This window comes from Amphiprion ocellaris, chromosome 2 (assembly GCF_022539595.1).
Source record: "Amphiprion ocellaris isolate individual 3 ecotype Okinawa chromosome 2, ASM2253959v1, whole genome shotgun sequence".
NCBI lineage: Eukaryota > Metazoa > Chordata > Actinopteri > Pomacentridae > Amphiprion > Amphiprion ocellaris.
Genome location: NC_072767.1, coordinates 20,568,595 through 20,582,398, shown reverse-complemented (window position 1 = coordinate 20,582,398; position 13,804 = coordinate 20,568,595). Strand labels below are relative to the sequence as shown.

Genomic DNA, 13,804 nt, shown 5'->3' with positions numbered 1-13,804 from the left:
GGGCTACTATCTCCTCTGGGGTTTTTGTGCTGTTTGACAGGAGGCGCAAGAAAGACAGGCAAAGGAGGGCGGAAAAAAGAGCACATGAGTCGCTGTCATTCCACGCAACATTTGCGGACGAGAGGAGTCCAGTGAGTAGCCTACTTGTTGCGAGCCATACGGCGGCGGCAGCGTCCCGGAGCTGTCAAATATTGCGCACAGGCTTCAGTGTTGAGTCCGTGAAGTAACCAGACTAATCCAGCAAGACAGACAACTCGGAAGATTAACCTTTTTTTAATTTAATTTTATTTTTTTAGCCTCGCAAAACAAGTTGTTGTTGTCCGCGCACCCGGAAGCCTGCTTTTAAAATCATGATCATTTCTGTCACATGGTTTTGGAGAATTCAATAACAACAAAAAATGGCGACAATCACGTTGCTCGGTGTGGTCTTGCTGCGTCATTAAAAATATTCATGTAAACACGGGGGATTAAACGGGGCAATCGCAGGTAAGTGCGCGTAATATTTCTTCAGCGTTTAATGCGGACTCAATGCAATTAGGAATAAATGATTATATTTGGATCCCACAGCGTGCTGTTTGTTTTTGCCCAGGAAAAAAAAGGGGTGTGTGTGCACTGCTGGGCGTTAACGTTTGGCTGCACAATATTCAATGCGAACGTTGCACTTGTACATAGATATTTGTTGCGCTTTTTTTGGTCGGTTTTTAAAGAGCACATTGGGCTTGATTGGGGCGAGCGTGCGTGTTATTGTGGTGGTGGCACAAATGGCCGTGTTTGGGAATATTTGGGCTCAACTTTTATTTATTTCTTTGTGGCAAACGGCAACAAGCGATTGCTATTTTCTGCCCTCTTTGTTGTCGTTATACATTGAGATAAGTGCCTTCACCCTTGTAAGCCTGTTATTTACATTGAAGCTTTACGCAATATGGACGCGCTTTCATCACAGGGGCGCGTTTTTTTCGTGTTTTTTTTCTTTTCTTTCTTTTTTTTTTCTTTTCCACGGATGACAACAAACGTCTCTGATTGTGTGTTTGTTCTCCAGCCCGCCCCTGTTTTAGTTGCTGCACATGTTGCCGTCCACGTCCTCCGTGGACAGCTTTTGGCCAGTGCGCCCTAATGGAGTTGTTTACATGAAGCGCGGAGGGGCGGACTCGGCCTGGCGAGGGAGGAGGAGCCGCTACGTCGGCCAAAGCGACGCGACCGGACTGCTCGAGAGGCTTCTCCCGCCGAGGAGGGTGAGGAGGAGGGGAGGAGGGGAAGAGGGGAGGAAGGGGAGGAGAGAGCAGGGGGAGGAGCCGGCGACCAGAATCATAACAAGTCTGACATCACTCGGCCTTGTGGTTTGTATGAATAATATACTGTCTCGTCCAAAAGCAGCAAAGAGGTGAGGGAGGGAAAAGAAAGAAATGAAGTCTTTGTACCCGTTATTGTTTTATGAGATGAAACATTTGCCAGGATTCTGTGCAGCAGCAAACTGGAGACTTAAAAAAAAAAGGAAAAAAAAGCTCAACTCCAAGCTGAGAGACATCACAGATCCACATCTATTAGGTCACTGGGTTCGTGTTGCATGTGCTGCCTTGTGCATTAACTGGATTTTCTTTAGACACTGTTAAAGCGCCAATGAAAAATGTTTTTTGAAAAGTGATGTCAGTGGATTTCCATGTGTTTGTCACTGTTACATGCAACTCCTACCCAAAACCACTATTTTTTTAACACATAATGTGCAACTGTGTCTGTGTTATGAAGGACAGAATCAATATTTGTAACAGTTTGTCTGTGCAAATAGCAAAACCTGTCATACCTCCTACCAGAATAATGATTCTTTGACTGTAAATGTTGAGGGATTTAACTGACTGCAGCCTCTCACATAACAGAGCCTTTCTTTTAGCAGACTGCATGTTTAGTTCTGCACTAACCAACTATGAATGGGCCTTTTTTTAATCTCGGACTTTGAAACTTTATTTACGAGGGAATCATTTTTGACGAAAATGTTTTGTTTTGTTTTTTTTTTAAATGTAAATCCCATCTTTAGAAGGTCATTGGTGGAATGGATACTTCAATAACTGATGTATTGTTAAATTGCATGCCTATAGCAGTCTGCAAAATGAATCTGTTATAGTTGTAGCTTCTGTGTGGTACAATATATGAGAAGCTGGAGATATTACATGAGATACCACCAGAGGAGCTGCAGGAATGCGAAAGGAAAACGTTATCGTACAGCACGGATATTATGGGTGGATGACAAATGGAGTGAAGCCACGGACTGCTAGATTTGACAGGCTGCCCTGGTTCAGTTATCACAGTGCTGATGCTGTCCCCATCGAAGGTACAGTACTGTGATAACTGAAGGATGGCTGCCAACTTGACACTAGTGCAGTGACCAAAGCAGCAGAAGACCCAAGAGCAGGTGGACAAGTGTGAGTATGTACATAAAAAAAGGTGTGAAGAATAATAAAAGTTGAACGGGATATTTAAAATGCTGTGTTTGTTGTTTTTATTTATAAAAATAATTTCCCCTAGCTGAATCTAATATTAAGACATCATTGTGTATTTGAGTGCTACTAAGGTAAAAATCTGCAAGTTCAGAATTAGAAACACTTCATTGATCCCTGAGGGGAAATTGCATAACAAGTATTTTTTTTATTCCGAATGTGTACATTTAAAAAAAAAAAAAATCATCTCTGCTTTTAAAAAAATCTCTTAAAGACAGAGGCTTGCAGGCATAAAGCAGTCAGCTATGGAGTGAAACAAAACAATAGCTGAAGAGTTACAATGGTGCCATCTGATGTCAGTTCCACGATTCATTTTTTATTTAAATTAAAAAGTCTGAGTATCAAATGCTTAAAAGGCACCTTGAATAGGAACATGCATGCATTGTCTAGCTAAGTAAGCTAGTGCAAATGTCAAATAATTTATTTTTAAAAATGTATTTTTTTAACCTTGTTATCATGACCTGACGTGTTGTTTCTTGTTTGTCGTGACTGACATTAGCAGCTGTGAGATCTTATGGTACCTTGAGGGACAATAAGAGCTAACTTTTATTGAGGCAGGACATACCCAGTTTAGAAAATGCATTTTTTTTTACACAGTTTTCGTAAATTTGCACAATTTCGTCAATACCTCCCATTCACATTTTAGTAAATACCATGCTCTTATTCAGGATGATTATGAACGAAACATGAGGCCAGTCCTGGAGTTGTCTTGCCTCCCTTGTGTCCTGAGTTTGCCATTAATAAATTGAACTGATTCAAGTCAAATGAATATTTATAATAGCACAGATTCAGACATAAGAAGACACTTGTACCTACTTCTAGAATTTATTAACACATACTCAGATTGGACAGATCTTTCTCCAACAAAGCTCATTCAGGTCTAAGTTTTTAAAACAGACTTGCATGACGTCAGTAAACCTTACAAAGGAAATTGCCACTATTCATAATCTGCTTTGTGGTTCTTCATCACAGTCAAAGCTGATTATTTTGATGTAGATGTTCTTTGCAATGCTGGGTAACTTCTGACTGCTTAAATAAAGCAAATAAAGCAAAGCTGTGCTTGGCTCCTTTCTGGGAGCACAGGTCCAGACAACTCAACAAAAGTTGGTCCACATTGTTGCCAACAGGGGGAGCTACAGACCTATTATTGCTGTGCTTTGTGGTTTAGTTAGCAAAGTCTTCAGCTCTGTCTGTTGTGTAATCTGCCTCTGAAACCTTAATAACAAAATGTTGACGCTGAAGTTGTTAGAAGATTAGTTTCCTATTAAATACAGCTCAAAGATTTGAACGAAATCTCCAGTTTTAATGACAAAATAAAGCACTTACAGTATTTATTCATTTACTATGTGAATAAAAACCACAACAGTTCAACATAATTCAAAATATTTTTGTTATTCATACAGCTAAAGTCTCCATCTTCCCATGCATTGCTAAATCAGTGTTGTTTTGGTAACCATCAGGTATTTTTTCTGATATATCAACATACCATAATTTAAAACACATCTGTGCTGTATAATCTGTGATGTCAATATTCTGAAATGAATCCTACTTTTCAGAACTCTGTTTTGAATAATACACGCATGGTTTGAGTCATATCTGATAAACCACAGGTCACTCCGCACCTGTCCTTAGTATGTTTCACTCGCTGCTACTGTGGAAATCCCCTTAAGAGTCATGGTTCATATTTTGTTTTTGTCTCACTCTAACCTCAATCTGCTAATCTCGCCTTGATTCACATGTTTTCCTCACTCAGCCATGTGATATCTAGATACTTTGTGGTAAGGCATATTTTTTTGAATAATAAAATATGAACAGTCACGCGGGGTTTACATGTCTGAAAAGGTTGTTGTTGTTTTTTTTCTAAATGTGAACAAGCATTCAAGCCCACACTAGCTTTCCCGACAGTATGTTGTAAAGCTGCTTCTGCAAACATCTAAAACTCTACTTACCACTGACGGCCATGATCACAGGGGATTTTCCTCACACTTCCTTTAATAAAAGACAGTAAGAGATTACAGGAATGGGAAGTCCCTTCCTTAAAATGAACCATGCACTTTTATTTTGTCTTGCAGGATCCCTCACATCCTCATTCTTTGACTACATGAAGAAAGCTTGTTTTTTGCTGTTGTTGCTTTTGTCAACTCAGGTCCCTGTCTATTCCCTACACACTACTGGAACAATAAACCAAATGACTCATGGTTCATAACGGCTGTCGTGATGTCATCTGGTGCGCAGTTCTCACCTAATGTGAGATACTGCTGCCAAACCCTGGAGCAAGTCATGTTTGGCATTTATATGCACGAGATAAACATATATAGTAGCATAGATAATTTGCTTATTAATGCGTTTGTCAACTACTGTAACAAACACTCTACATAAATACCTATTTAAAATGCCTATAGCTGCTATAAATTATTATAAATGCTAAATGGGGTGACTTAAAATAAATTGTTACTATAAACATCTGTTGCAGAATTAAGTCTACCTTTACTAATGCTCTGTTTGTTATTACACAGAGGTATTTTTTTAAACAGCCATTTAAAATGTATATGTTGATATCTGCAGCAGTCACCATGTCTCTTTGTTTGATCTTTTGTAAGCTGGTAAACTCCATTCACTGTTCATTAACAGCAACAATCAGAGTTTTTAGATTTTGTGATTTGTAACTTTAAGAAGAGAATTACTCACATATTTTCTTCACTTCCCTTACTCATTTGTCCAAATTTCCTGTTCATCACCTTGAAAAGTATGAACAGATGTAAAACTATTTATGAATCCAAACTGTGTGATCATGATGAAGATTTAATGAGGAGTTTGAACAAGGTCATGCTGTCAGTCAGAGTGTTTACGATTATTTTAACAACCTTAAAGATACTTGAGAGAGAATAAAAAGGGAAAACCGTCATTGGAATGCACTCACAAAAGTTTCCAGTTAAGCAAATATATCCAAAATAGTTAGGGGCGTTAGAGGGTTACATCAAAGCAAGGATATCATTTTTTCCCATCTACAGAATGGCAAAGTGTTAAATCTGTGTTTTATCACTTAGTAGGACATTCCACTTACTTAAGTAAATGGAGACTTTTCTTTAAATAGTGACCCCCCCGTACTTAGAAATGCATTGTTGTTTTTTCTTTGTTTTTAATCATTACTTCATTTTGGAGTGTCCCTTCACATGACAAAATGACACACAATATGTGCCAAATTTGACTCTAAAATACTATTTGCACATTAATCTGCTGAAGCTGGAGTGTGTCTCTTTGTTCACACTAAGTCTCATTTTTAAATATGTAAATATAAAGATAATTTAGTGACATCAAAAGTTTTCTTAATGTCACACTTGGTGCAATGTACAAAACACACAGGGTCAATGTGGAAACTAAAAACTCCAACTTTTGAAATGAGAATGTTGGCACCAGGGCTGCGCAGTAGCTCGGTGGTTAGTACTGTCGCCTCACAGCTAGAGGATCCCTGGTTCGCGTTCCGGCCTGGGATCTGTCTGTGCGGAGTTTGGATGTTCTCCAGCTTCCTCCCACAGTCCAAAAACATGCTGAGATTAAAGGTTAGAGGTTGATTCTAAATTGTAGGTGTGAATGTGAGTATGCTGTGATAGACTGGTGATCTGTCCAGGCTGTCCCCTGCCTTCACCCTAAGTCTCTTGTAATAGAATCTATCCAGCTGAGGAATAAGCGGTGTATAGATAATGAATATTTGCACCTTCATAGACATGATTGTTCAGTAAAGGAGAAGGAATAGTAATTTGGTGAACAACTAACAGACAAACCTTTTGTAAATTAATTACAGTGTGGTATTGAGTTTTGAAATTCTGTATTTATTTTTTCCTTGCATTTTGAGGATTTCTTAATTATATTGAATTAAAAATTCAAACTGAGTGGTTATTGCTGACCCTGAAAACAGCCGTTTAAAAAAAAGAAAGAAAAAATGCAGAAAAAAACATTTTCATGCAACTTTTGGGAAGATGAGTCTCCCCTGACTAAAGAAAGGAAGCACATAGCAAATTCACTGAAGTTCCTTAGAAAAAGATGAAATTAAAATATAAACAAAACTCACTTATGATGTTTTGGGCAGTAAAAGTGTCATCTGTAATGTTTAAGTTCAACAGTTAAACAATAAAAGTTGAGTGTGAATGCAGGACATTTTGATTTGTAAATATGACACTTCCAAAGACTCTCTTTAGTACAAAGAATCAGCAAATGAATAATAAAACATTTATTTTACATTCTAGTGATGGCAGGATCTCACACGAAAACCAAGAATGTGACTATTAACAATCCTGTATATTATATCTATATTATTACAATTTACTTTTGATCTTTTAACTAAATGTAGCAGATAAACCTGCTTTTACTTATTTGGAATTTTATTTATAAGAGAGTGTTTAGTACAGTGTGATACTGATGCTTTTAAAGATGTGAAGGATGTGAATGCTTCAATCACTGCTAATACACAAATAAAGATATACAATAGAAAACAAGAGAAATAAGAACAAAGAAAATGTGTCTCATAAGATAAGATAAGATAAGATAAGATAAGATAAGATAAGATAAGATAAGATAAGATAAGATAAGATAAGATAAGATAAGATAAGATAAGATAAGATAAGATAAGATAAGATAAGACAAGAAGGAAATTATTGCACCAGACACTGCTCAGAAAAAATCAAAAAAATTACACTATCATAAGCAGAAATGTAGTGCCTAAAAGAACAATAATAAGATATAAGTGCAAGATACAGGTAAAAATAAAAATAGCAATCCAAATTTAACTAGAACAGAAAAGTAAGATGTAATACTCTGGATGATGCTGAAGTAAAGTGTGATATTGCACATGATAGTGAAATATTGCACATGAAGTAAAAATATTATGCATGGAATTGAGATCGTGCACATGACAATATTCCTACTGACTGCTAAGCGTAATCTAATATTACAGCTGCTCTTCTTAACTTCCAGGTCATATTCATAAGGCTCTAGTTGTACATGCAGTTTTAGAGATTGTGTGTTATCTCCAGTGGAACATAAAGACAGTAAAATCGTCTCTCTCTCTCTCTCTTTAAAAAAGCATACATTTTCTTGACAGACATTCATTCAGTCAGTCAAGAAACCAAATAAAATAAATATAGTGAATTTTTCATGTGAGTTTAATATCTTGATATATTTTTTTTTGTTTTGGCTATACCAAAAAACGGTACATTATTTCTATTATTTTGACCTAAAAAGATTAACTGACAGGTAATAGTTTGATCTTTGCTGTGATGTGCATTAAAGGTCTAATGTCGTCATCCTGAGTGACGGGTACAACAGCCAATCAGCTGCCGTGCTCTACGGAGGCCCACTGCGTTGTTTTCGGGAAAGGGGACGTTACTTGTCAGGAAGAGCGAGCGAACAGAGGAGCGCTGTGTGTACGCTAAAGCTGTCTAACCTAAACGACTACCGTGGACTTTACCTAACATTTGTTTCCTTCTGAATACGGAATATTTTTTTCTTCGGAATTTTTGGAATCAAATTGACGACAAGAATCACTTGAAGCCTTCCAGTGAGGAGCGCCAACTTGATCGAAGCCTCAAATGTACTAAGCGAAACGGAAGTAACTTGCCAGCTGTCTGGCGAAGATTGCTAGGTGAGTAAATAGCAGTTTATTAAATGTTTCCGTCGAAAACAGCGTCTGTCTTCTCGGCTGTTAAACACAACCACACGTTTACCGTCTTTCTCAATTGGTGCCAAGTGAGGAGATGTCGGAGGCCTCTGTTTACTTTAACCGCTTAAGTCCACGAACAGGCTAACGAGCTAATGTTAACCACCGTCAGTCCAGTTGGTAGCAGCCAGACTCCGTCCATTGTCAGAGACACAATGCAGGTAGATGGATGAGCTGATGCGCAGTCAAAATATTTAATCTGAAGAGTACAGAATTACAACACACTGAATGAAAACGGAATTTTAGTGAGATGATGTGGTGGATAAAATCATGTAGTCCAGTGAACAGGACACCACAGTCACAAATAATAACCTTAACGTTACACTAAAATAAGTTTCTCAAGACAAATACATGATAACAAGAGTCACACGAATAGTTCGTGTTTCAGGGGTGTTGTAATGAATCGAATTATACTGGATTATTTATTTATTTATTTTTACACTGAAAGCCAAATTGCCTTTACTGTCTGGAAAGATGGAAGCAGTGAAAGTGAAAACTCTTTAGAAAATAGCAAACCGATTACACTGTGTTATTGTACTAATAAGGTTCGAACGGAAACGTAAACTGTTGTTAGTTTAATGTCAGACCAGGGGAACCATATGGGCCACAGGGACCGTACTCAAACTCTGAAAAGATATGTAAAATGGTCAGACTGACCGTGATGTTGTTACCCGGAACTGACCACATTTGTACAACGAGTAGAGCATGGCTCATGTGATCATATGGTGGTGGTGTTTGTGGTGGGTGGCATTTCCATGCCCACAACGTGTAATTAGTGGACTAACTGGTTAGTTGGCTAAGACTTTGATGAGCCAACAATCATTTAATTAATGTTCAATGCAAAATTTTCAACAAAGAGGATTGGTTCCATGTTTTTTAAATGTAGTTTCGACATGTCTTTCTCCACTGTGATAGGTAAGTGCATATCTGCTACTGCTGTTGATTTTTGGGTTGTTGGTTTGGCAGAACAAGACATTTAAAAACGTCATCTTGAACTTTGGGGATTTGTGGTGGGCCTTTCCCAGAAATTTTGGCTTTTTATAGAAGAGACAAACAATTGATTAATTAAGAAAGCAGTCAAAGTCAGTGGCAGAAAAAAATATCAGCTGCAGTCGTTGCTGTAAGGCAAATATTATTAAAAATCATAAAAAATATGTTTGCAAAGGGTAAGTAGCTTCACACATTGATTGACAGAAGTAGATACATCCTCCCACTGTAGCACACGCACGGACACACGTATGCAAACAGAGACAGAAAAAGCTGCTGGCCATTTTTGCATTTTTGTTTCCCAGTTTTACTCAGAAGCTTGGTACTGACAGACTTTGAACCTTTAAAGAAATCTATATTTTAAAAGCCAATTACACAAGCAATTAGTTTAATTTTTATATGCAGATCTACTTCTATTCTTTCTGTAAACACCTGTATTGACTAAAAAGCTTACCCATTAAGTATCAAGCTTATGTACTTGCATGAGTTCTAAACAATGAAAGGTTTTTGTTTTCTAATGTAAAATTATCCAGCAGAATTATCTTGTGAAATATAAAATTTATTATTGAACACATTAGAATAATGCCAGAGGATCAATAATCAAATAATATTAGACTGCTTAGGTATGGGATAGTGGTTGAAAAACAGCACATTTTGTCATTTGAGCTCAGCTTAAATGTTTACTGTAGTAGACAAAAGAAGCAGACCCACCTTTTGGTGTTCACAGTGATATTTAACATAAGAAACACAAATGATCACTTATTTAACCTTTTCTCATGAAGGTTGTATTGTTGCTTTACCAGCATATGGTCTCCTACACTGCATTTCCATTTTAGGGAAAGTGGTTTTGTAGCTTTCAGCAAGTGAGACACTTTGTAGCACATTTTACTGAAATATGATAAAGAAAAAACTGTAACAACAAAATTGTTCATTTAAAAAAAAAAAAAAAATCATGTTCCTCCTTCCTTTTACATTTAAACTTCTTAAACCTATATTTTTATGCTTTATATTTTATGCTTCTGTAAGGTTATATTTAATCTTTTAAAATTCATTGGCATCAAATATTGAATTGACACTACCTACTCTGAATTAACATGACATACTATGAGAAGTTAAAGACTATGTTGTTGCCTTATAAAATGTCATAAAGATAGCATTTTATTGGCTGTTTACTGATTATTTTCTATTTTTCAGGTTTAAAAACTTACAGCCATTAGTATTAGCTGAATTCTTGTTTAAGTCAGAGTGCTGTACAGTGAAGTAAGTTTAACTATTGATATGGTAGAAAGAGAATCACATATGGGCAGATGCTTTGTTTTTTTGCTATGGGAACTGTGGAAGATCAGAGAATTAATAATGATAAAAAACTATACAAAGCCTGAATTCCTTACCATCAAATCACTTCTACATGCTTTAATTAATTAGCAAAATGGTACAATAGAGCCACTTATGTGATCTTTTGAGTGGCTGTTCTCACAATAATGTGTTTACCAATATAATGTTAACAAGTGAAGACTTTTAATTAAAAAGTTGGTGATGAATCATCAAATGCAGATGCAGAAAAATCCTTGGTTGGGTAGCACATAAGTTGAATTATTTATTAATCGCCAGACAGTAAAACAGCACAATGTCCTTGTTCAGTACACACACTAGCACTAATGTTGCAACCAAGTCCTTATCTGTTTCATAACATGAAGCGGTAGCTGAAATCTAATTAACTAATTACTTAACTGATCAACAGACAATTTGTTTGGGCCCAAGTAAGACCGATAGATCTTTTGTTGATACTGAAATTTGCCAATTTGTCAAACAACAGGCAGAGTAAGTGCAAAATCAGCAGTTATTAATGTTAAAATTATGTGATTGTTTTTAATCACAGGTTTTAAACTGTAATGGAGTTCATCATCAAATCTTTGGTTGTCAAATTTCATTCATCAGTGGGTGAATGTACTTCCTCTTGTTCATTTTCAGGTCTCACTTAGCATCAGTCATGGGTGTTGTCAGAAGTCAGAATTGTCAGTGGAAATTGCTTGCAAGCATCATTCATTGCACCTGATTTCAGTGCCATGCGTTTGTTTAACCAGTTAGAAGTGAAATCTTAAATTTCAAATTCCAGTTCCACCAGATTTTCATTAGGAAATACTTCAACACTAATTGATGCAAGCTGATTGTAGTTACAGTGTTTTAAATTCTGCAGGCGTGATTTAGCCCTAAGACATCCCTGTCATCTGGTTGAACATGAATTTAAAGGTGAAGATAGTTTGGCAATACAAGGACAATATTAAATGCAGTCAGATGCATCTTCCATTGACTTACCATTGATGATAACTAAGTAAAAATAAGTAATTTATTGATGACTGGCTTGCTGATAACTTGTGCAATCAGCTCTGTTGAATTGGAATATTCACTATGCTTGGTGTTAATGTTTACTATGGTCAGTCAAGACAGATTTAGGTATGTTTTTAGTTTAAGGGTTACAAAATCTTCTGCGTTAGGGGATCTCTGTTGTGTCATTTTGCTGTCAGTGATTGTTTCTGCAGGACATGTCAGACTTTGATAATATGAAAAGCTGACTGTTTCCAATGATGGCCATTAAAATGCCTACGTGATTGCCCTCACCCATCCCTGTTTTATTACCCTGACAGCAAGCAGGAGAGAGCATTGCTTTCCCTGATTATTTGTCCTGGAGGTTTGACGTATAACCAAATGACAACTGCCTTAAAAACATTACAGTGGATGTGAAATTTCCAGTGGACAGACAATAGCAGCCACAAACAGTGTCCTTGCTTGAGCTAGCCATAGGAAGTGTATGCAGCAGCAGCAGCAGCAGCCTGTCATTGGTAGAGGAGGACTCTCTCTGTTTAAGTTCCACCTTCTTTTTCGTCAGCTGAATTTAGTTCCTGTCAGTTTTTCACCTCAGCTTTTCAGCTGGGCTGTCTTATGTTTAAATAGACACTGTTTTCGTTACCTGTATACATTGTACACAGTATATAATTACTTTAAATTTTCTACACAGTATATAAATATTTCAATATTTCATTTTGTACACACACACACACACACACACACACACACACACACACACACACACACACACACACACACACACACACACACACACAAACGTACAAGAGAGCTGAAATGATCATTTCATAACTAATTCACAAGAATTAGCAGACCAATAATGATTTGTTAAAGTAATTTTTTTTAAATAATCAACATCTGAGTTTTATATTATACATTTATAGATTAAAAATTCATCACAGAATGTGTAAAACCAGGCTTTGTTTCTAGTTGAGGGTGTCCTCTCAGGAAGACTGAGTGGTGGGTGTGTAGGCTTTTAATTTACCCACACCTAAATCACCTACACAACTGTCGCCTTTGACTGTCAATCAATAGCTGCATAACAAGCTCCTTCAAGGTCTTGTTTTTCTCTGGTGCAAATAAAGGCTCCATTTACTTTGTGTTTACAACAAAGGAATGCGGACCAGGCACAGTGATTTTACCTACGGGAACAAGGAACAGCTATGAATATGTTGTTCAGCTGAAGGGGGCTTGTTCAATGATTTCAAACCTATAGCCCCCTAATATCTGATGGCAGGTAACTGCTGCTCTTGACATTTGTTAAAGAATGCTTTTTAAATATTCAACAGCATAATTAAGAAAAGGTTTTTTGAGCTTAAATACAAAACAAACAAGATTCATTAGAGACAGTCAGAAGTAGTAAATTGAATTTAAGTAGAAAGAGGAAGTGTGAGGTAAAATGACATAGTAACTTACTAACTCACTGTTAGATGCAGACCGATGACTCACTGAAAATCTCTTCTCAAGAAATTCAGCTGTAATGATTGAGAAGAGTGAGAGAGGATGCGTGTTACAACATGGCTTACTTCACTTACACATGGACTTGGCACAAACCAGATCACATGATTTATAAGAACAGATGTTAGAAAAGCCACTATAGGTTTCCTTAGCTTTTTGTCTTTTATCAATGTAAGCTTAGGGTGAAACAGGATGGGTTCATCGGGAAAGTATATGCTCTGTCCTTAAGTATTACTTCTTGTAGTCCATTATTTTAATGGATTTTTTAAAAGCTAAAAATGAGTTATGACACGCAAGAAAGGATGGTCATGAAATGGACACAAAAACAAATCAGTCTGTCACTGACTGTGCTGTACTGTATATACACTACCGTTCAAAAGTTTGGGATCACTTAAAAATGTCCTTATTTTAGAAAGAAAAGCAGTTTTTTCGATGAAGATAACATTAAATGAATCGGAAATACAGTCTAGACATTATTAATGTGGTAAATGACTATTCTAGCTGGAAATGGCTGATTTTTAATGGAATGTCTACATAGGGGTACAGAGGAACATTTGCAGCAACCATCACTCCTGTGTTCTAATGGTACATGTGTTAGCTAATCTTGTTGAAAGGCTAATTGATGATTAGAAAACCCTTGTGCAATTGTTTTAGCATGAGTGAAAGTGTGGGTTTTCTTGGAAAACATGAAATTGTGTGGGTGACCCCAAACTTCTGAACGGTAGTGTAGGTCTTACGGTCCTCTCTGTCTATTTGTGTTTTTGCATATATGCTTGTGTAACATGGTGTGAAT

At 36.8% G+C, this 13,804-nt stretch overlaps 1 protein-coding gene and 1 long non-coding RNA gene across 2 annotated transcripts in view; both read left to right on the top strand.

Annotated features, from left to right (window-relative positions):
• The first annotated feature begins 139 nt into the window (after window positions 1–139).
• LOC118471645 (uncharacterized) lies at window positions 140–2,287 on the top strand. Its single transcript, XR_004848994.2, has 2 exons — window positions 140–486; window positions 1,040–2,287. It is a non-coding gene; the product is annotated as an uncharacterized LOC118471645 (long non-coding RNA).
• Window positions 2,288–7,866: 5,579 nt separating this feature from the next.
• jak1 (Janus kinase 1) overlaps window positions 7,867–13,804 on the top strand; it is a 33,162-nt gene continuing 27,224 nt past the window's right edge. Inside the window, exon 1 of the mRNA XM_023290516.3 lies at window positions 7,867–8,127. The gene's annotated coding sequence lies outside the window, so the exon portion shown is untranslated. The remainder of the gene's footprint in view (window positions 8,128–13,804) is intronic.